General features: G+C 39.6%; 1 long non-coding RNA gene across 1 annotated transcript in view; it reads left to right on the top strand.

Annotated features, from left to right (window-relative positions):
• LOC138842317 (uncharacterized) overlaps positions 1-16943 on the top strand; it is a 162869-nt gene extending 145926 nt beyond the window's left edge. Inside the window, exon 3 of the long non-coding RNA XR_011376705.1 lies at positions 16895-16943. This is a non-coding gene — a long non-coding RNA (uncharacterized lncRNA). The remainder of the gene's footprint in view (positions 1-16894) is intronic.
• Positions 16944-22449: the final 5506 nt, after the last annotated feature.

Raw genomic sequence — 22449 nt, 5'->3', positions numbered from 1 at the left:
TTGAATAATAGTGGTGAGAGTGGGCAACCTTGTCTTGTTCCTGATCTTAGTGGAAATGCTTTCAGTTTTTCACCATTGAGGACGATGTTGGCTGTGGGCTTGTCATATATGGCCTTTATTATGTTGAGGAAAGTTCCCTCTATGCCTACTTTCTGCAGGGTTTTTATCATAAATGGGTGTTGAATTTTGTCAAAAGCTTTCTCTGCATCTATTGAGATGATCATATGGTTTTTCTCCTTCAATTTGTTAATATGGTGTATCACATTGATAGATTTGCGTATATTGAAGAATCCTTGCATTCCTGGAATAAACCCCACTTGATCATGGTGTATGATCCTTTTAATGTGCTGTTGGATTCTGTTTGCTAGTATTTTGTTGAGGATTTTTGCATCTATGTTCATCAGTGATATTGGCCTGTAGTTTTCTTTCTTTGTGACATCCTTGTCTGGTTTTGGTATCAAGGTGATGGTGGCCTCGTAGAAGGAGTTAGGGAGTGGTCCTCCCTCTGCTATATTTTGGAAGAGTTTGAGAAGGATAGGTGTTAGCTCTTCTCTAAATGTTTGATAGAATTCGCCTGTGAAGCCATCTGGTCCTGGGCTTTTTTTTGTTGGAAGATTTTTAATCACAGTTTCAATTTCAGTGCTTGTGATTGGTCTGTTCATATTTTCTATTTCTTCCTGATTCAGTCTTGGCAGGTTGTGCATTTCTAAGAATTTGTCCATTTCTTCCAGATTGTCCATTTTATTGGCATAGAGTTGCTTGTAGTAATCTCTCATGATCTCTTTTATCTCTGCAGTGTCAGTTGTTACCTCTCCTTTTTCATTTCTAATTCTATTGATTTGAGTCTTCTCCCTTTTTTTCTTGATGAGTCTGGCTAGTGGTTTATCTATTTTGTTTATCTTCTCAAAGAACCAGCTTTTAGTTTTATTGATCTTTGCTATTGTTTCCTTCATTTCTTTTTCATTTATTTCTGATCTGATTTTTATGATTTCTTTCCTTCTGCTAGCTTTGGGGTTTTTTTGTTCTTCTTTCTCTAATTGCTTGAGGTGCAAGGTTAGGTTGTTTATTCGAGATGTTTCCTGCTTCTTAAGGTGGGCTTGTATTGCTATAAACTTCCCCCTTAGAACTGCTTTTGCTGCATCCCACAGGTTTTGGGTCGTTGTGTCTCCATTGTCATTTGTTTCTAGGTATTTTTTGATTTCCTCTTTGATTTCTTCAGTGATCTCTTCATTATTAAGTAGTGTATTGTTTAGCCTCCATGTGTTTGTATTTTTTACAGATCTTTTCCTGTAATTGATATCTAGTCTCATGGCGTTGTGGTCAGAAAAGATACTTGATACAATTTCAATTTTCTTAAATTTACCAAGGCTTGATTTGTGACCTAAGATATGATCTATCCTGGAGAATGTTCCATGAGCACTTGAGAAAAATGTGTATTCTGTTGTTTTTGGATGGAGTGTCCTATAAATATCAATTAAGTCCATCTTGTTTAATGTATCATTTAAAGCTTGTGTTTCCTTATTTATTTTCATTTTGGATGATCTGTCCATGGGTGAAAGTGGGGTGTTTAAGTCCCCTACTATGAATGTGTTACTGTCGATTTCCCCTTTTATGGCTGTTAGTATTTGCCTTATGTACTGAGGTGCTCCTATGTTGGGTGCATAAATATTTACAATTGTTATATCTTCTTCTTGGATTGATCCCTTGATCATTATGTAGTGTCCTTCTTTGTCTCTTTTAATAGTCCTTATTTTAAAGTCTATTTTGTCTGATATGAGAATTGCTACTCCAGCTTTCTTTTGGCTTCCATTTGCATGGAATATCTTTTTCCATCCCCTTACTTTCAGTCTGTATGTGTCTCTAGGTCTGAAGTGGGTCTCTTGTAGACAGCATATATAAGGGTCTTGTTTTTGTATCCATTCAGCTAATCTGTGTCTTTTGGTGGGAGCATTTAGTCCATTTACATTTAAGGTAATTATCGATATGTATGTTCCTATTCCCATTTTCTAAATTGTTTTGGGTTCGTTATTATAGGTCTTTTCCTTCTCTTGTGTTTCTTGCCTAGAGAAGATCCTTTAGCATTTGTTGTAAAGCTGGTTTGGTGGTGCTGAACTCTCTCAGCTTTTGCTTGTCTGTAAAGGTTTTAATTTCTCCATCAAATCTGAATGAGATCCTTGCTGGGTAGAGTAGTCTTGGCTGCATGTTTTTCTCCTTCATCACTTTCAGTATGTCCTGCCACTCCCTTCTGGCTTGTAGGGTTTCTGCTGAGAGATCAGCTGTTAACCTTATGGGGATTCCCTTATGTGTTATTTGTTGTTTTTCCCTTGCTGCTTTTAATATGCTTTCTTTGTATTTAATTTTTGACAGTTTGATTAATATGTGTCTTGGCGTATTTCTCCTTGTATTTATCTTGTATGGGACTCTCTGTGCTTCCTGGACTTGATTAACTATTTCCTTTCCCATATTAGGGAAGTTTTCAACTATAATCTCTTCAAATATTTTCTCAGTCCCTTTCTTTTTCTCTTCTTCTTCTGGAACCCCTATAATTCGAATGTTGGTGCGTTTAATGTTGTCCCAGAGGTCTCTGAGACTGTCCTCAGTTCTTTTCATTCTTTTTTCTTTATTCTGCTCTGCAGTAGTTATTTCCACTATTTTATCTTCCAGGTCACTTATCCGTTCTTCTGCCTCAGTTATTCTGCTATTGATCCCATCTAGAGTACTTTTAATTTCATTTATTGTGTTGTTCATCGTTGCTTGTTTCATCTTTAGTTCTTCTAGGTCCTTGTTAACTGATTCTTGCATTTTGTCCAATCTATTGTCCATTCTATCTCCAAGATTTCGGATCAACCTTACTATCATTATTCTGAATTCTCTTTCAGGTAGACTGCCTATTTCCTCTTCATTTGTTAGGTCTGGTGCATTTTTATCTTGCTCCTTTATCTGCTGTGTGTTTTTCTGTCTTCTCATTTTGCTTATCTTACTGTGTTTGGGGTCTCCTTTTTGCAGGCTGCAGGTTCGTGGTTCCTCCTGTTTTTGATGTCTGTCTCTAGTGGCTAAGGTTGGTTCAGTGGGTTGTGTAGGCTTCCTGGTGGAGGGGGCTAGTGCCTGTGTTGTGGTGGATGAGGCTGGATCTTGTCTCTCTAGTGGTCAGGTTCACGTCTGGTGGTGTGTTTGGGGGTGTCTGTGGCCTTATTATGATTTTAGGCAGCCTCTCTGCTAATGGGTGGGGTTGTGTTCCTGTTTTGCTAGTTGTTTGGCATAGGTTTTCCAGCACTGTGGCTTGCTGGTCGTTGAGTGAAGCTGGGTGCTGGTGTTAAGATGGAGGTCTCTGGGAGATTTTCGCTGTTTGATATTATGTGGAGCTGGGAGGTCTCTTGTTGATCAGTGTCCTGAAGTTGGCTCTCCTACCTCAGAGGCAGAGCCCTGCCTCCTGGCTGGAGCACCAAAAGCTTTTCATCCACAGGCTCAGGATAAAAGGGAGAAAAAGTAGAGGGAATTAGTAGAAGTATGAGGAAAGAAAGAAGGAAAGGAGGGTAGGAAGGAAGGAAGAAAGAAAGAAAGAAGCAAAGAAGGAAAGAAGGCAAGAAGGAAAGAAGGGAGGGAGGGAGGGAGGAGGGAAGGAAGGAGGGAAAGAAGGAAAAAAGACAGAAAGAAAGAAGATACAGTAAAAATAAAATACAGTATAATAAAGTTATTGAATTAAAAACTTCTTATTTAGAAAAAAAAAAAAAAAGGGACGGAAAGAACCTAGGACAAATGTTGGCAGCAAAGCTATACAGACAAAATCTTACACAGAAGCATACACATACACCCTCACTAAAAGAGGTAAATGGGGAAAAATCCTAAATCTTGCTGTCAGAGACCACCTCCTCAATTTGGGATGATTCGTTGTCTAAAGGAGGGAAGGAAGGATGGAAAGAAAGAAAGAAAGAACGAAGGTAAAGTATAATAAGGTTATTAAAATTAATTATTAAGAAAAAAATTAAAAAAAAACATGGACGGATAGAACCCTAGGACAAATGGTGGAAGCAAGACTATACAGACAAGATCTCACACAGAAGCATACACATACACGTTCGCAAAAAGAGGAAAGGGGAAAAAATCATAGATCTTGCTCCTAAAGTCCACTTCCTTAATTTGGGATGATTGGTTGTCTATTCAGGTATTCCACAGATGCAGGGTACATCAAGTTGATTGTGGAGCTTTAATCCGCTGCTTCTGAGGCTGCTGGGAGGGATTTCCCTTTCTCTTCTTTGTTCTCACAGCTCCCAGGGCTAAGCTTTGGATTTGGCCCTGCCACTGCGTGTAGATCGCTGGAGGGCGTCTGTTTTTTGCTCAGACAGGATGGGGTTAAAAGAGCCGCTGATTGGGGGCTCTGGCGCACTCAGGCCGGCGGGGACGGAGGGGCACAGAGTGCGGGGCGGGCCTGCGGTGGCAAAGGCCGGCGTGACTTTGCACCAGCCTGAGGCGCGCTGTGCGCTCTCCCGGGGAAGTTGTCCCTGGATCCCGGGAACCCGGCAGTGGCGGGCTGCACAGCCTCCGCGGAAGAGGGGTGTGGAGAGTGACCTGTGCTCGCACACAGGCCCCTCGGTGGCGGCAGCAGCAGCCTTAACGTCTCCCGCCCGCCTCTGGGGTCCGCGCTTTTAGCCGCGGCTCGCGCCCGTCTCTGGATTCCGCGCTTTCAGCCGCGGCTCGCGCCCGTCTCTGGATTCCGCGCTTTCAGCCGCGGCTCGCGCCCGTCTCTGGGGTCCGCGCTTTCAGCCGCGGCTCGCGCCCGTCTCTGGGGTTCGCGCTTTTAGCCGCGGCTCGCGCCCGTCTCTGGAGTTCCTTTAAGCAGCGTTCTTAAACCCCTCTCCTCACGCCCCAGGAAACAAAGAGGGAAGAAAAAGTCTCCTGCCTCTTCTGCAGGTGCAGGCTTTTCCCCGGACTCCCTCCCGGCTAGCTGTGGTGCACTAACCCCTTCAGGCTATGTTCAAGCCGCCAACCCCAGTCCTCTCCCTGCGCTCCGGCCTCAGCTCTCAGCCCCGCCCGCCCCGGCGGGTGAGCAGACAAGCCTCTCGGGCTGGTGAGTGCCGGTCGGCACCGATCCTCTGTGCGGGAATCTCCCCGCTTTGCCCTCCGCACCCGTTGCTGTGCACTCCGCAGCTTCGAAGCTCCCCCCTCCGCCTCCCGCAGTCTCCGCCCTCGAAGGGGCTTCCTAGAGTGTGGAAACTTTTCCTCCTTCACAGCTCCCTCCCACTGGTGCAGGTGCCGTCCCTATTCTTTTGTCTCTGTTTTTTCTTTTGCCCTACCCAGGTACGTGGGGAGTTTCTTGCCTTTTGGGAGGTCTGAGGTCTTCTGCCAGCCTTCAGTAGGTGTTCTGTAGGAGTTGTTCCACGTGTAGATGTATTTCTGGTGTATCTGTGGGGAGGAAGGTGATCTCCGCGTCTTACTCTTCCGCCATCTTCCGCCTCGGTCTCTCTATTTAGTTTTATATCTGAACATTAACATTATTAATATGGTAAAAAAAATAATTAAAAGTACGTCTAAGAGTCCCTTAAAATTTTTTCACTGTTGTATTTTCAGTTCTTCTGATTACATGAAGATTATCTCTAAAGATTCCTGTATCAAGAACAGGGAACAGCGCTGTGTCCTTTTTATTATTGAAGGTCTATTTGGGCAGCGGGAGAGATAAAATTGTTTGTTCAGGATGAATGCTGTTCTACTAAGCATTAGTGAAAGTTTCTGAGTCTCTGCTCAGGCCCATCAATTCTATGAGAGCCTTGCCTATGGTCCCTGCTTCCAAGTTATTTAACCCTGGAGCAGCCTCAGAAACATCTTCCTGATATTTTAAAGGTCTCTACTGGATGCCACATGGAAGCCATCAGAGGGTACCCTCTCATGTGTTGGGCAGGTCCTGAGGAAGAAGCTATCCAGCCCCACATGTTGACATCTCCAGAAAGAACTCCTTGCATTACCTCCAGGGGTTGCTTCCATGACCTTTTATGGTGACCAATTTCTAGACTCCATTCAGTTATCTCAAGCATGTAGACATCAACGTCACTTGACAAGAGAATGCAGAAAGCAAAAAAGACAAGAAATTAAGGGAATTAGGAACTTTCCTGCTCATTTCAGAACTATCAGTGGGCAGGGAGGTGGTGGGGCTTAGTGCGGAAGCATGCCAAGTCTGGAGTAAGACACTTAGGTTTGAATTCTGCCTCTGCCACTGTTTAGCCCTGATATCCTTGGGCAAGTTGGTTAAGCCTCTTTAAGCCTCACCTTCCCTATAATAATCCTTCCTTCAAAGAGTAGGTGGTATGACCTTGAAGTGGGATAGTGTATACAAACTCTTAGTACATAGTAAGTGCTCGTATTAGTATTGTTGTTGCTTTGTTGTCTTTTATGAACTAGCCTAACCACTGCCTGCTCAGTAAACTCTCACCCACTCAGGCACAATTCTTGCAATTTCTGATACACGTCTTTTAATTACCAAAACAAGTGGAAGTTTTCTGATTTCCCAATAGTCCCAAGTATGGCTTTCATTATGTCCACTGAAAATAAACCTTGCACAAGATGTGTCTACAATTTCGTGGGTGCTTTTAGTTGTTACATAAAACCTGAACAAAGGAGAACTGTGAATAATACCCGAGTTCCCGTTCATCAACTTCCCCCTCAGAGACATTTACAGTCTTCAAAACATTTCTTCGTACGTCAGAGTACTGTTTGCAGTTTCTCATTTTCCTGGAGGAATGACTGAGTTCTACGTGTTTAAATGTTCTGTAAGACCTTCCTTTCTCTCTTGGGAGGGGGAAAACAAGTCCAGCATGAGAGTCATACTGAGCCCCTCGTTCAGAAGCACAATGCTGGGGGGAGGAAGTGGTTTTGAACACTTCATAAGCGCGGCAGCTCTGAAGCTCCCCAAAGAAAACATTCTGTCTAGAAAGCTTCTTTTTTTTTTTTCATTTTGTTTGCTTTTATTTATTTTTTCACATCTTTATTGGAGTACAATTGCTTTACAATGGTGTGTGAGCTCCTGCTCTACAACAAAGTGAATCAATTACACATACACACATGCTGCCACATCTCTTCCCTCCTGCATCTCCCTCCCTCCCACCTCCCTATCCCACCCCTCCAGACGAGCTGATCTCCCTGTGCTATGCGGCTGCTTCCCACTAGCTATCTACCTTATGTTTGGTAGTGTACATATGTCCATGCCTCTCTCTCGCTTTGTCACAGCTTATTACCCTTCCCCCTCCCCATATCCTCAAGTCCATTCTCTAGTAGGTCTGTGTCTTTATTCCTGTCTTACCCCTAGGTTCTTCAAGACATTTTTTTTTCTTAAATTCCATATATATGTGTTAGCATACGGTATTTGTCTTTCTTTTTCTGACTTACTTCACTCTGTATGACAGACTCTAGGTCTATCCACCTCATTACAAATAGCTCAATTTCGTTTCTTTTTATGGCTGAGTAATATTCCATTTATATATGTGCCACATCTTCTTTATCCATTCATGCGATGATGGGCACTTAGGTTGTTTCCATCTCCGGGCTATTGTAAATAGAGCTGCAATGAACATTTTGGTACATGACTCTTTTTGAATTATGGTTTTCTCGGGGTATATGCCCAGTAGTGGGATTGCTGGGTCGTGTGGTAGATCTATTTGTAGTTTTTTAAGGAACCTCCATACTGTTCTCCATAGTGGCTGTACCAATTCACATTCCCACCAGCAGTGCAAAAGTGTTCCCTTTTCTCCACACCCTCTCCAGCATTTATTGTTTCTAGATTTTTTAGAAAGCTTCTAAACTGGCTTGTTAGCAATATCCGAGAGAATGGCAGTTCCCTCTGGTTTTATTTAAAGATATAAGGAACGCAAAGGGAATTGGGTTTTCAAAACACAGCAGAGAACGTTCTTTCTCTTAGTTGCTCTAAAGTTTGATTTGGTTATGTTGCAAAAAGAAAAAAATAAAAGAAAGAAAGAAGCAAACCTATTTTGGGGATGGAATGTTTCCCTACCATGTTTTTTAAGGTCATGGAGTTCTGTAGTTGTCTGTACACGAATCTAATGCTATGCACCCATCCCACTGCCGTCTTGCTGAAATCCGCCCATCCCTTAACGAATAAATTTGGGAAAAGCAGTTTACTTTTCCACCTCCCTGTTTCTTCTCACAATGTTCACCCTATTTGGAATTCCCTCTCCATTTCTCTCCATCTATCCAGTTTCCAAAGATTTAAGCTCTTCCCAAACCAACTCTAAAAATCTCAAGCCCAGCTGGGCCCGTCTTCATTTGTCAGCTGTTACCTGAGTTGCCTGTATTTCTCATTTCGCACCTGTCTATCATGTACTACATTAAGGGGGCAGGTCTGAAATGGTTTTGCGATGCTACCAACTTTGCCATACAGTGCAATTTTGTCTTCCAATCTGGAAAGTAGTTATTTGGGCCCTACTCTGCCTTACACAAAAGAAGTTTCTTAGCATTTGTTATTTTTGAAGCAGATGATTATTACTCTATTTTGTCCAAGTTTTGTTTATAAACCCCATTTTTATTGTCTACGTGGCAAAGGGTCATGGAGGATTGGACACGCACTCTGATTTGTTGCTTAATGAGTTTCCACAGTATCCATAGAAAAGCTGATGTCTCCTGGAATCCTGGCACCATTGGGAAACCTGCCAAGTCATTCGGTCCTGCATTGACCATAGGCGCGAATCACAGGTCTGTGTCTTCTTCCAATAAAGATGTTATAATTATCCTTCTGTTAGAGAATCAGAAGGAATCATGAATGTCAAGTTAACTATTAGGGCTTTGGAGTAATAAAAATAAAATTGTGGCATTAAGCTTTCAATCAATAAAATTAATTCATTGGTCTGAAAGAGACTGGTCCATGTTAGTGCATCTCAACACAGTTCTTTCTAACAGTATTTCTTTGGATATATAGATAAGTCATATAACAAATTTGAGGATGGAGATGTGATGAGAATACTGAGCCCTATAATTATTAAGTAGACCAATCTAAGGACCAATGCATTAGTTATATTGATTGAAAGCTTACAGCCCTGATTTTATTTTTATTATCCCAAAGCCCTAATAGTTAATTAACTTGAGGTACATGATTCCTTAGACTCTCTGACATCTCTAAGTTTTATGGTAAATATAACGTCTTCATTGGACGTGTCTGGAGATAACCAGCTGGCCCAGCCCTCCACATCGGCCTGGAAGGAGTCAGGAGGTGGCCCAGGAACTGGCAGTGCTCCAGATGAGACTACCTCTCACCCCAGCACGAGTGAGCAATGCACAGTCCAAGCAACCCCCTTTCTCCACCTTTACCTCCCTCCACCCAAATCAAACCCTCATAGCCCCATCACTAACTTTCTGGAGGCAATAGGTCTAACCTCATGCCCTTATGTCCCGGTTATATCAGTATTCAAGATGCACTGGACACCCAGATTATGTCTTCCTCCATAGACAGTGAGGCCACAGTTCACCATTACTCTAGTTGCCTCTTCTCTCCTTTATTTTTCTCCATAGCACGTATCACTAGATGAAATACTATACGTTTCACTAATTATCTGTCTCCTCTGACTTGAATATATGTTCTGTAGGGGCAGGTATATGCGTGCACGTGTGTGTGAAAGTCTGTTTCTGCATCTCCAGTGTTTATATGGTGCCAGCACATTGTAGGCACTGGGTAGACGTCTGTTGAATGAATGAATGAACGCATGTATCAAAGTTTCCCTGGAGAGTTTGTCTGCTAACAAGGTCAGGGCTCTGCAGAGGCAGGCCTTGCTGATGATTCCTGAAGCCCATCTCCTCAGCCTCAGCTGCTGTTTGCAGCTGATACCCCTTGGTTATTTCTTAAAATGTCTGTGAATGTTTCAAAAGCCAGCCCAATATTTAAACTCTCTGAACAAATGTCACTTCCAGGGCCTTATGGTAAGGAATAATCCAAGAGAAGGACAAATTTTAATGCCTGTAAATGCTGACTGCAGTCTTTCTGAAAATAACTAGACATTTATTCATTCATCTCTCTCTCCAGCCGTACCTCTATTCAAAAACTTTTCATTGATCACATATTATGGGCTGGAAAATGTGTTAGATGCTGGGCATATCATGATGAGCAAAGCCAAGGCAGTACTTATCCTCATGGAGAATTTACAGACTAGTGAAAATGATCTAAATTTTCAACCCTGATACAATGACCCAGCAGATTGAATAAAATTACTTATACTATATTTCGATTTTGATGACAAAAGAGTTGTGTGTTATCATATCATTATCCCTGTCCCTCTCTCTATCCTACGTAGTGTCCACCCCAGACCTTTTCTTTATTATATTTCTAAACCTGGAACACCTCATAGTTTTCCCTTCACTTGCTGAGTGGTTATATTTATGTTTTTCTATTATTTTCTAATAAACTGCATATCTCTATCATAAATTTACATTGTTTTAAATTATTTGCTTATTTGTTAGTACTCTCTTGTTCAGTATTCAAAATAAAGTGTATGCCTTATTAATTACTGAAACTCTAACACTGAAATCACTCTCTCGATACATAGGAAAGTACATATATGTTCACCAGTTCATGGATAAATCAATAAATGAATGAATGATGGAATTTTAGCACTGCAGAATGATGGGCAACACTTGAAATTAGATATGGTCATTCTTTAACAATTTTAATCATATGCAGTAAATATATTTAATCTGTAATGTGAACTTTCATCTTTCCAGTTTTCTTATAATTTCTATGCTTAAGTATGCATGACAAATTTGAGTTTCTCTACCCTAGGCTGATGGCTCTAACTGTAAGTGATAATGAGAGAAAACATACACTAAACATCTAAAATGTTTCAACACAATCTCTCAATATACTTTCTTTTTTTTGAAAAAAAAAAAAAACATCTTTATTGGAGTATAATTGCTTTACAATGGTGTATTAGTTTCTGCTATATAAAAAAGTGAATAAGCTATACGTATACATATATCTCCACATCTCCTCCCTCTGTGTCTCCCTCCCTCCCACCCTCCCTATCTCACCCCTCTAGGTGGTCACAAAGCACCGAGCTGGTCTCCCTGTGTTATGCGGCTGCTTCCCACTATCTATTTTACATTTGGTAGTGTATATATATCCATGCCACTCTCTCACTTCGTTCCAGCTTACCCTTCCCCCCTCCCCATGTGTATTTTATGTCTCAGTGATGAAATTAGCCCTTATTCCAAAGAACCCTTGCTTCTTCCAGTGGGAAATGATGTTTAAAAAATCTAATCTACACACCAGGGGTGCTCATTGCTATTAGTTCATAACGATTTCTGGGCCTCTTCAGTGGATGGACAGAGGAAGGGAATTGAATGTTTGTATTTTTAAAGATAAAATACTAAAGGATAAATATTGATAACTACAATTAAAACGACACTATAGAATTTTTACTTAGTTCCTTCTATTTTACATCTGTTTCTCCTTTCTCCCACAAGAAACCTGACAGCCACTCTGGGAAATTTGAATATCACATACTCATTTACTTTATCACATACTACATACATGATTTTCTCAGAATAAAACGCCAGTGTTACCAGCAATCATATGATAATTAAAACAGGTAATTTTTACTACCTCTTTTGTCTTTAGGATATGTCTCTCTAGAGATGACATCAAATTACTTTGTTATAAAGGCTCTTGGAAAAGGTGATTTCTGTGTGGTTATGCTATAAACTAGAGAAATATTTGGGTTGATTTGTTTTATTTTAAAATTTTAGGGATGTCTTTTTAATTTTGTTTTATATGTATCCATACATGTTTATAGGTAAATTTTTTAAAAAAAATAACAATAAATAATGACGCGTAGCTGCTACCAAGGTCTTTTCTAATCTAATCTCTGAATTCCTCTACAGATAACCATTAAAACATGTTATGGTTTATCCTTTCATTTTTAATATTAGTATATAATTCAGAAATATACATATTTTTAATCACTTCTTGGATACATATTATCTTATCAGTCTTTCCTCTTTCCCTAAGTTTTCTATTTTATTTGCTTTCTAGAATTGTTTTTGTTTTTTTAAAAGAAGGGCTGTATTTCTTTTTACAATGGTTATTTTTATGGTAGTCCAGTCCCCTTAAAATACTCTTAGTTCTTTTACAGTTATTATCTATTGGTTCACTTTGATGATCGAAATTAAAATAAACTAATAGCTTCTTTTTTTCCCTTGAACCTAGTATCACTATAGATATGGTCCTTTGGTTTCTGGCTTTTTCTGTTTAGTTTCTCTGTCTGTTTTTATTGAGGGGTTCAGGTAGATGAAAGAAAGATGCAGCGTCTACCTCTGTTTCCCCAGATAGTACACTAATACATTACTTATTTTGCTATCTTTATTGTAGCACATTAATGGGAATTTACTGTAGCAGAAAGGGAAATCAAATTTATGATTTGACTTTCTCTTTTGCAGCATTTCCAATTTAAAGAAACCAAATTTATAATATGTTATAATCAGAATAAAAAGTAAATAGCTTGAAGATTCTTGCTGGTCAGAAGGTAAATGTCCATCATATTTGATCCTTAATATTACAGATCTCTAGGTAATTACCTTCTCCTGAATGTTAAAATCCTCTAAATAGCTTTACACTTTTGGTATTTGTCAAGTGTCATCCAGGCTATTTTGCCTTTGTTCTTTTATTTGAAAAAGTTAATCTCATAATTAACAAAAAAGCAATTATAAAGTACTTTATAACTCATAAGAGTTATACTGAATAATATCTGTGAACTCTGCATGCTTTTTATAATTTGTAAAGTTTTATTTTAGATAAAGAACAATTACCCTGGAAACTAATGGAGAGCTCCACTGTGATGAGTTCAATAACCGCGCATTAGGCTGAGGAGGTCTCGGAGGAGGAAAGTATAAAAAGGATGTGAGCTGACTGCAGTGGGGGTAGAACTTCTGTGTTTTTCAGCCAAGTCCCTTCAGTAATGGAGCATATTTATATCTTTTGCTTTGGGTCATCCTCTCTTCAGCTTCTTGAATTGTAGACTCCCAGCATCTGTGCAGTGGAAGAGATACATCTGAAAGCTCTTCCCTGCTTCTGTTGAATTTGGGTATTGTGTGTGTGTGATCTAGCCTGAGTCACAATCATTTGATTCCAGCAGTGTGATTACCTTATTAGAAAAACTAAAAAGGGGAAATCAGACTTCTGATGGCAAACACACAAAATGTGTTCTGTGATATTCTTTTCAAAATGAGAAATAATTCTCTTCAAACTGTTTAGTTCTTATGTAAACATCAGGCGACAGAGAGTAAAAGACATCTGTAGAAATAAAGAATATATTTTTTCCTTGTGGCGTCACTCTACCATGTATGCTGTTTGAAGAGTATTGTGTGCTATACACGTGAGGCATTGGTTAGGGGAAACATTTATGCAGAAAAAGTCTGCCTCTACCTCTCTCACTGTCTTACGAACTTGGGCAGGAGAAAAAAAATCCCGTTTTGGAAGACGTTTTCTGTAACACTTCAATGTTTGCACTCACAATTTCGTTCCCATCTCTTTCCCCAAATGCTAACCAAAGAAACATTTTGGCTTCTGCAGCTAAAAAGGCAGATTATTTGCACCTTGAACATGAGCGCTGTGATGCCTCATTTCTGAACAGAGATTTGTGTTGCTAGTGTCTTGGTCTGCCACTGAGAAGAATCTGGATTCTTCAGGACTCCTGCATTCTCGGGGCCTCACCAGAATGGAAGGGGTTAGAGCGCTGGGCTTTAGAGCATATCTGAGCCTTACCAGGAAGCAGAAATGGCCCGGGCTCCTTGTTTCAGTCCTGCTGGGCAGTTAAAGCAGGAATTTCCCAGATCCTGCACTCTGTACCTTTTGGTGATAATTTCTTTTCATAAAGGCTGACATAATGGCACTGCCGCCTACTCGCAGTGCAGTCGAAATGAAGGTGATGTTTTCAGAGAACAGCACGCTCTGCAGCTAGGCAGTTCAGCAGAAGCGGAGTGATGCAGCCCTGCCTCAGAGCAAGCCGGTGCCCACGGATACAAAGCGCTGCAAGCGAGCTACCAGCTCCTGGGTGTGTGCTCAGGAGACTCAAATCATCATTTCTCATCTCCACTCACATCACAGTCATTGTTGACCTTCCCACCGACTTGATTTCAACCGATCGCCACAGCTCATTGCTCCAGCCACCTGGCCGCCTTTTGTTGACACATCACACCAACTCCCTTCCTGCATCAGGATCTTCTAGGACTTTTCTCTCTGCCTGGAATGATCTGCTTCAGGTCTGCCTCTAGATCTTCCCACGGACATTTCCTCTGGTCAATCAGTTCTTACAGAGGCTTTCTTTCCACATCTAAAGTGGTCCTATGCACTCCCTAGCACACCGTCTCATAGCACTTCTTCATATTAGCCTAAATCATATTGCTTATTTATTTAGTGAGTTATTTTGTAAACTTAAGCCCCTCCACCCCACACACAAACAGACCGTATCCTTCATTAAAAGAAAGTCTATACCTAACTTGTACATTTCTGTGTCTCCAGTGCCTAGATAATATGCACTCAGTAAATATTTGTTGAATAAACGATTACTCTGTATTTTCTGCCTTTTGGTGCAGGTGTAGCTCTAAAAAGTCACTTTAAAATCAATAGCATTCAATTTGTTTTGAATATAACTCTTATAGCAAGAACTAAATGACTATGCAAAATGTGAACACAGTCTTGTGAAAGCTGGAATTCTGATAAAAGCCTAAAGACACATTGGTGGCCCGTGGAGGAATCCATATGTACGATGTGGCTCACCTCTTATCAGCTGGCTCCAATGACGTTGATGACACAGTCTCTACTCCCTCTTTTATGAGCTCGAAAAGAGTGTGTTTTTGTGGTATTTGTACATTTGTGTTCTTAAATTTACATGTTGATTTTCTTTGTTGATGTGTAACTTACATGAATATATGTTCTTCGGCATATTTCAGAGTAAAGGCAATGAGAGTAACACAGTGATTGAGGCAGTTTGGTGACTATAGATATAAGGACTCATTACCTGCCTTTAGGTGGTTTTCAGGTTAGTACAGTGGTGGAGGCCTGAGAAGGAAGAAACCCTGGGAGAATCCTCTTCTGGCTTCCTCCGATTTAATCCTCCTATTCTGTGACTTGCTAGAATCGATCATTACCCATTGAGTAAACTGGTAGAAACATTTGGAGTTTCCTCCCTCATCCATTATTATGTTGATGTAAATGTTGGTCTAAATTTTGAATTGGCGGAGTTGAGTGGTTTGTTTGGTTAAGCTGGATATGTGAACTAAATGAGCAGATGGTAGCACCCGAGTGACTGCTGGTAATCCCAGTTGTTTTCCACCTCATAAAAGAATGGACATCTTGAGACTCCTTTTTTTTTTTACAGCTCTCTGTAATGATTTCCATTTTTCAGCCATGCAAGCCCTGCTGGGTCAGAAATGGTGAATGGAAGGTGCTGATTTAGCATCATATTGGAGTCACAGACTGCTGGGATGAGCTGCTACATCCCCTCCCCCCCTGTGTGTACTGACTACTGCATGGAAGTGTGAGAGATGCCCTCCACCAGAGACCCACTCTCTTATTCTTCTGGCCCAAGGGTTTGGGGAAATGATAAGAAGTCAGTTAGAGCATTTGCTTAAAAATGTGGGTATTGTTCTATCTTCTGTCATTAGAAATAGATGAAAGTTTCATAAAAGACTAGATACAAATACGCAACCAGATCTGTGACGTGATCATAACTGATACACAACTTTCCATCTTAGATATCAATTTGGGTAACTAAATTCCAAAATTTCTTGAGCATAAAACTGCCACAGAACTCTAAAAGACTATATAATAGGCTGACCTATAATTTTGGAAGATGTGAAATTTTCCTGTTAATCATTAATTTTCCCCTACCCGAAAGTTTCGTGAATTTAATTATGGCAACTTTTTGTCAAGAATTGTGACCTGTAATTAACACAGTATTTATATTCTAAATGCTTTTTGGGCCAATAAAATCTCCAAAGTCTTGTTCAAGATCACGCTGTTTAAAATCAGGAACTTTGTTTCAGGTTCTGACTTAAACACATGCTAGCTGTATGAACTTGGGAAAAATACTCAACTTATTTAATTTTACCTGATTCAGCTTTAAGAAGGCCGTCCCTCCTGACACTCTAAACCAGAGACCAAATCCAGAATATAGATGGGACCCCACCGCAACTGTATTCCACCTCATGGAACTTTTCTGCAGCTGTATAACCAAACCAATCATACTGCTTTACCAGCACCACCTGGATCATTATGGCTATGTGGGACCTCTGAGAACTACCTCACAATGACCAAAGCCATTGCTCTCTCACGTCCAGACAACACACTTCTTATGGAAACTGCACCTTGGGTACTGTGGCCCCAACCCAAATAACCGTCTTCATTGTAACCCATGTGAGACAAATAAAGGAACTTTGGTCTGGTGCTAGAAGGAATTATGGGAACTCTAGCTGCAGCTGCCCCTTGGGGAGGATTTGCCTACCATGAGGCAATCTCTTCCCTGGATAGCGCACTAAAGAAAACTGGAGACATTCTCACACTCTTACAAAAATCCCTAGATTCCCTGGCAGGGGAGGCCTTTGACAACCACCAAGCCCTAGACTATCTCCTAGCAAGCTAAGGAGGGATTTTTGCTGTCATAAATAAAACACACTGCACATATACTAATGTCACGGGAGAAGCAGAAGTAAATGTTAAAAAAATCCATGAACAGGCTTCCTGGCTCCACAGGTATAATCAAGGGAAGCAAGAATGGACCGAGACCCTGAAGGGTTGGTTTCCAGGATATACTTGGCTTCTGCCATTTCTAGGTTCCAGAGCCACTCTATTTCTCCTCTCTCTTTTTGGTCCTTGTATTTTTATCTACCTAGTTAAATCTCTATTCTCTAGAACACAACAATTCCAGCTTCAGATGATGCTACACCAGAGACGTCAACCCATCCCACCTGAAGATGAGGGACATCAACACCCGCTGGGCAAGGTTGCTTCCTTCTACTCCGCACTCTCCTTCTCTGCCACTCTACACAACCCCACGACCCCTATCTCTGACAGACAACAAGGAGATCTGGACCCCCAGGTAGGGGCAACAACCATGCTCAGCTTGAAGCAGTTACAGAAGACAGAGCATCAACCCTTTGCCCCTTAAAAGATTTTTAAGAGTGCAGACTCCTTGAGGGGGAATGTTAGAGTAGGCAGATAACTGAATATGAGCAGAGAAAGGGGGGCACGGGCCAGATGGCAGGAAACCACACAGCTTGTAAACAGCAGGGGGTCCTTGGGCAGACAGAGAAAAGCAGGAACCTCCAAATTGACAGGAAACCACATTTGGGGGCCGTAAGTGTCCTGGAAGCAGACAAAGGAAGGTGGGAAAGGGCGGGAATCGCCAGCGTCCTAATATAACCTTTTGCTCATTATGCTCTCATTACAATAAAATTAGCCTTGCAGATGAGAAGTTCCCATCACGGACTGATGCCATGGGGCCATGACACTTTTGATCAAGACCAAATAAGGACAAAAATTCCTCCTCTACCAAGGAAGATGGAGCTGAGATGAAAATCAGGGAATATGACCCGCAAACCCTTACCTCCCTAATGAATATTCTGCCCCTGCATTTCTACACCCCATATAACCAGCTTGCTAAAAAATCTCAGAGCAGCTACTCACCAGAGTCTACCTGCTCTCCCCTTGAGAGCATACTATCACTTAATAAAGCCTCACTTTGCTTTCTTGACCTCCCTGTCTTGTCTCTGAATTCTTTCTGCAACAAGACAAGAACCTACTCTCTGGTAACATTTTTTTGAGATTAAGATGGAAAAGTTATTCAAAACTTGTACCACAAGTCAATTAACAGAAATCATTATTATTACCCCATATTTCAAACTGCATTGAGTTACTGGTTCCCAGTTGAGGAGATCTTTTAAAGCCACAGAATAATTAGTGAGTGTTGTTAGAACTGTATAGTTGAGTAAAATAACATATATACAACATAAAGCTTTACTTTCTCACAAATGAAAGAAAAATTAGAAGACTTCTGAGCATTGCCAGCTTTAAATCTATATCTGTAACCAATCTATACAGGTTAAAAGTTAAGAACCTGGCCTTTGCTCTGAATTTAGTCGTTGAGAAATGTAACAAGACATTATTAGTCTACGTAGAGGCGTACAATTACCTTTGGGACTTAAGATCAAATAAGTTTCTATGTCAATAATTGTGCCCGATAATAACCTATAAGGGAAAAGAATCTGAAAAAGTATATATATATATATATATATATATATGAATCACTGTGCTGTACACCTGAAACTAATATGATACTGTAAATCAACTATACTTCACTAATAAAGAAAAAATAATTGTTCCTGAACTGGTGGACCTATGCTTTGCTACAACACATTAATCCCATTGGTTAATGTGGGGGGAATTTATGGTTTCATGATTGATTCTATTTCACCAGTGGAGAAGGCATAGAAAGGGGACAGCCTGAGGTACAGATTGATTGGGTCTATGAATAAGGAAAGATTTTAACCAGAGAAGCAAACCATCAATGGGAGAAATCCTTGGAGTTGGGAGGACCTATACAGACATAACGATTGATGATATAGGATGACACAGATACTGGCTATTTATTTCAAAACATAGACTTGTGTTTTCTCTGAGCATACTCAGTCTGTTCTCAGATGTCAATATGGTCTCATACGAAGTCTTAGAGGATACCAAGTGAACAAAGAAATTAAATATCATGGGTCTTTATATCATGAGCGATTCAATGAAGAGGTCCATCTGACTTAAATCACGTAATCTATTTCAAGGTACTTAAGGAAAGCTCTGAAAAATACATCATTTTATAATCAGAGAAATATAAAACTGTTGCTACTTTGGAAATAAAAAAGAACTAGTCAGGTTTCAGAAAAATCAGTAATTAAGAATGACTTGTTTAAGATGGATTGTCTATTCACTGAGTTTGTGCCTTTCTGTATGAAAGCAAATCTGATACCGCCCCTTGCCTCTATTTAAGTCAGTGTGCACATCACATACCACAGTTATAGGGTGAAAAAGAAGCTTTTCAAACTGAAATAAACTGAAAAGACAGTTAACTCTGTGTAGTTCTAGTCCCCAGAATAAATTAATCTTTGAGACTTTCTTGAAAGTTACTGACTTCTTAATAAACAATTTTATCCCTGACTTTCACATTGCTGATGTGAAAATATAGAAAAGTCTTTGCAAATAGCATATATATTTGAAGAAAACTGCTAATTTCCTACCATCAGTTGGCTAACTGTAAGGTAACCTTCATTATTTTATGGGGATCTTTTTCTTTAATTTTTTCTTTCTTCCTTCCTTCCTTTTCTTTCTTCTTCCTTCCTTCCTTCCTTCCTTTTAAATTTGGGTTTCAACTTCTTCTAAAGCCTGGACTCCCTGGTAAAACTTCTTCATAAGTAAACTAGTTTGCTCTTCTAAATAATTTTACCTCTCTAATCCTTCCTTCACACAGACAAAAGTAAAGATAATCAATATAATACTTCAGTATAGTAAAATATTTTCTGAGAATTATGTACTCTAAGGCAACATGGGTGTTAATATATGTTAGAGGAGACAACTGATTCATCCTAAAGCAGGATTTTAATGAGGCTTGGTTGTATTATTCCTCTATACAAGGAGAAAATCAATAGTCAATATAATAAAAGCAAGATAACATTTATACTAGTACGAAAAACCACTACAGGACCTAAAATCAGAATACCTAGAGACACGTATCATTATTATTGATGAGCACACTTAATATAGGGATATCCACTCTCACTCAAAACTCTAAAGGAATCTCAATCAAAATCCCAACTAGATAATTTAGACAAACATATTCTAAAATTTATATGAAAGAATAATGTACAACAAATACATAAGTCAACTAACAAAAAGAAAGCAAAGAATGAGAAATTGCCCAACCAGATAAAATAACGTACTCAAAAATCTATGACAATAACACAGAATGGATTGAGGCAAGAACAGAAAAATAGAAAAGTAGAGCAGAACAGTGATCTCAGAAAGAGAACTACATAAATATAGGAAATTGATTGTTGGTAAAACTAATACCACTAAAATTGAACAAAGTTTGGGAAATTGGCTCAGATATGAAGAAAATGAAGTTGAGGTCCTTACCTTGTATCATATATAAGAGTTTTAAATGTAATAAGTAAAAGTATAAAGCTAGTGAAAGAAAATTTGTGAGAGTATCTTTATGACTTAAGAGTGGGGAGAGATTTTTTTTAAAGATTCAAAAAGCATAAATCATAAGGTAATAAACTGATTTGTTAATATCAAGATGAAAGCTTTCAGGTCAGTGAAGGACTGGATAGACAAAATTAATAGGTGATTATTTAGGAAAAGATATTTGCAAAACCACAATGGAATTTATATATTTATTTTATAATAGAATTCTCCAAAAAACAAGGAAAAATAAGGACGGCTATCTAATAGAAAAATGGTCAAAAATTAAGAAGATTATAGAGGCAATTTGTGAATGGGGAAACCTACACATAGAAAGCGTATGTAGTTGTAAAACTCAGTAGTAAATTTGAGAAATTCAAACTGAAATAAGATAACGTGCACACCTATCAGAATCATAAAAATTAGAAGGGGAACGATGACAATTGGCAAAGAACTTTAGGAGAGAGAATTCTCATGCCCAACTTGTAAGAATGTGAGCTGATACAAATCACATTTTTGGGGGGGGGGGGAATGATTTTTTGGAAATCAATCTGGCAATATTTAGCAGAATTAAGAATGTGTGTAATCCAGGTCCCTACGGTAGCACTTCTGGCTATATGAACGAATTCATTCACATACAGGTTGTAAGGAACATAAACAAGAATGCTCATGTTTGGGGTGGTGTTGAGGCAAACTAGGTGTCTTTCACATGACGAAGGGATAAGTAAAATGTAGTCACTATTCTATAGTATGCTTCGCCGTAGTTAGAATCAACACATCAACAACACACTGAGTGTGCATACAACAGCATGATTAGATTTCTAGTTATAAGTGAAAAAGGAAAGAATGAGATTTGTCGTATAATACCATTCAAAATGAAACAGTGCTACTTATTATATAAAGATATATGCATACTTAAGGAAATGTCCAGCTTTTAGATGGTTTCTTACAGGTACAGAGAGGAGGGCTTGGTAATAAGAGAGAGAAAATAAAATAAATTGAGGAATGGTGTATGGACCAGTGATGAGAACATGCTATGAAATGAAGTGTGGTCATCATAAACCTCAATTCTGAATGCCACACTCTCCCCATCACAGATCATTTTGACTTTTACTGTGTCAGCTCATCTACTTTAATGTGTTAATGAGAGAAGGCCCCTGCCCTCCCCAGCTGTCTATCTCTCTGTTTATCTGTCTCTGTGTCTCTTTTTCTCTGTCTCTCCGTCTTTGTCTCTCCTTCTCTCTCTCTCTCATCATGGAGAAAAACAAATTTAGACCTCTGTGAACACTGTGTATTGTCTAGTCCTAAGAGATAACTAAGAAATGGGATTTCCAGTCACATGCGTGGGCTATTGCAATCCACCTGAAGTGATGTGAGGTGTCCCAGTTGAAAGAACCTCTGAAGTTTGGCTAAGAGAAGCTTTAATTCTCTCCTTGGTTGTAAACAATTTTATTGCTCCTTTCCATTCCTGTGTTAAAGAGGGAGTGAACGATTATACTGACCTCCTTCAGCGGAGGTTTAACTACCAGTATTATTATCTCCATATGGCCTCATGACGACAAAGTCTGTGTGGTTTTGTTTTCATTGATAATAGACCAGCCTCTTTTGGCATAAAACTCATTATTCTTACTACTTCATATTAAAAATAGAAGCCCTCTAACTCTGCCAGCCATCTAAGATCCATATGGGTTTTTTGAACTTGGATGTGCCACTGCACTCAATTACATATCCATCTATCTTTCATTGTTGTGGAATTAAAAGGACGTTTTTACAAAGAACTGTCCCCAAATATGTAACTATTTCTAATCTCTGTTAATGCTGTCTTAATTGTTTCTAATTGATGTATTTTGAGAACCAGATACAGAGTATCCAATTAACCTTGACAGGAGATGACTATCTTTAATCTGAGGTGCCAGGCTCCGCTCTGAATTTTAATGAAGAAAAGAAAGAAAAGAAAACTCCTCTCTCTTCTCTTTTTATATCTTAATGCAAATGCATGCCTACATTTTTTGCCTGTTAACAGGAAAGAGAAAACCAGGGATTTGAAAGTAAGGATTATCAAATAGATCCCAGGAAATGTAGGACAATATAAGTCCTGGCTTCCTTTTTTGTGACCTTATAAATTAGAAGGATGGTTAGTTTATCAAGCTTGATCATATAGAAAAGCAAAGGTTTGGATCCAAGCTCTCTGACTAACTACTTGCATTTTTCCTTGAGAAAGAAACAGCAACTTTCTGAGT

Source organism: Globicephala melas, chromosome 14 (assembly GCF_963455315.2).
Source record: "Globicephala melas chromosome 14, mGloMel1.2, whole genome shotgun sequence".
Classification (NCBI taxonomy): domain Eukaryota; kingdom Metazoa; phylum Chordata; class Mammalia; order Artiodactyla; family Delphinidae; genus Globicephala; species Globicephala melas.
This window is presented reverse-complemented; position numbering and strand designations above follow the sequence as displayed.